General features: G+C 37.4%; 1 protein-coding gene across 1 annotated transcript in view; it reads left to right on the plus strand.

Annotated features, from left to right (window-relative positions):
* TYRP1 (tyrosinase-related protein 1) overlaps window positions 1-1,784 on the plus strand; it is a 15,105-nt gene that overhangs the window by 3,680 nt on the left and 9,641 nt on the right. The window lies entirely within an intron of this gene.

Consider the following 1,784-nt stretch of genomic DNA (forward strand, 5'->3'; position numbering starts at 1 on the left):
TATTTCTTTGGTTTAAAGGTGCATTCATATTAAGAGATAACTTAAAGAAGATGAAGGCTGAAGAAGGGAGTAATGAATGATGAGATTAGGATCAAGGGGTCCATTTTAGGTGGAGTGGTCAGGCAAGGCCTTTCTGAAGAGGTAATATTGGATCAGAGGTGGGAATGAAGTGACAGAGCCAGCTATTCAAAGAGCTGGAGAAATGGCAGAGGGAGTAGCATGAGTAAGGCCCTGAGGTAGTAATGAGCTTGCTGTTGAGCAAAGCAGCAGCGGGGAGTGGAGAGCAGATGGGGGATGGTAGGAGGTTGTCAGAGATGGGAGGAGGCAGACCACTCACACTGGCTTCTATAAGGACTTGGGTTTTTTCTCGGTGGGTCCAGAAGCCACTGAAAGGTTTTCATGTGAGCAGTAGTGATCGAGTTTAACAGTCAAAAGCTCTCTCGGGCTGCTAAGTGGAGAATAAACTCCTGCATGGTTAAGTATGAAGGTGAGGGGATAAACTATTAGGTTTTTTCCACAGGCCAGGTAAAAGATAATGAGATAGTAAAATTTGAGTCAATTAGATTAACTGATGAATGCAAGTTGTACGGGCAAAGAGAAAGAAACAATGACTTCTGTGTGTGCATTTTTTTTTTCCCTAAGCAGTAGGTAAATGGTGATTCCATTTCTTTAGTGGGAAAGACTGAAGAAGATATTTTATAAATGTCTGAGGAACCTAGCAGATATCTAAGTGGACTTAGTGAGTAGGGAGTTAGATATGTAAGTCAGAATCTTGAGGGAAACATTGCTAGTAGAGTTATTAACTTGGGATTTACCAGCTCATATAAGAATTCCAGTGAATGGATCAGATCACCCAGAGTCACGGTTTCCAAAGGGGGATTCCTCCAACCCCTCAGAGGGTACACGAATCCCTTAGAATACAGAAAGTGTCAGAATATCATTTTGTATTTATTCTTATATTTCATTAGTATTATATGGTTTGACACATATGCCCTGACTTGATCCATATTAGTCATTTCTGTATCAGACTGCACTTAGGATGTCCTGAGGTAACTGCGGGAATTATGCAATAAAGAACTGTGATGAGCAAAGCCCCAGTCTGTTTTTTTTTCTTTTATCATAATGTGACACACTATAGTTTACTTGTATCTTTACAGATGAGTATACATGAGTATATATATGCTTATCTCTGAGAAAATGTGTCAGTTTCTATTTTCTCCCATTTACCTACTGCATGAGTTCTTAGCTACTATTTGGTAATATAATAACAGGTAAAAATTGGTGCTGAAACAGAGGCCATATTTTAAGGTAAACTTATTGGCATTTTAACTTTAATCTTCTGTGACAGGCCAGAGTATAGGAGTAAATTTTGGTATCTTTTAAGCCATCCCATATAATAAGCTGAATGCTTTACTTACATGAGACTTTAAACGTATCTATATCAGGTGTTGTTATTGGTTAAATAGGAATAAGAAACACTTAGGAAAATTTATACCCATTTGACAACATATTGTAACTCAATTGGGAAATTTTAAAATACATCGATCTATTTGGAATAAGCAGACCTCTTTTGTAACTATTACTCTAGCTCAACCATCAAATATAATTTTGGGTATTTGTGTGATGACTGGTGGGGTAATTTGCATCATTTTGTTTTACAACCATGCAAGGAACAGAAAAAGTAGTCATGAATTCTTAATATGTATATTGAGCTTGGTGACTTGAGATCACATTTTATGGTTATAAAACCACTTGGTAGAGATATTGATATATTCCATAACTGC

Source organism: Propithecus coquereli, unplaced genomic scaffold (genome assembly GCF_000956105.1).
Source record: "Propithecus coquereli isolate 6110/MARCELLA unplaced genomic scaffold, Pcoq_1.0 Scaffold95, whole genome shotgun sequence".
Classification (NCBI taxonomy): Eukaryota; Metazoa; Chordata; class Mammalia; order Primates; family Indriidae; genus Propithecus; species Propithecus coquereli.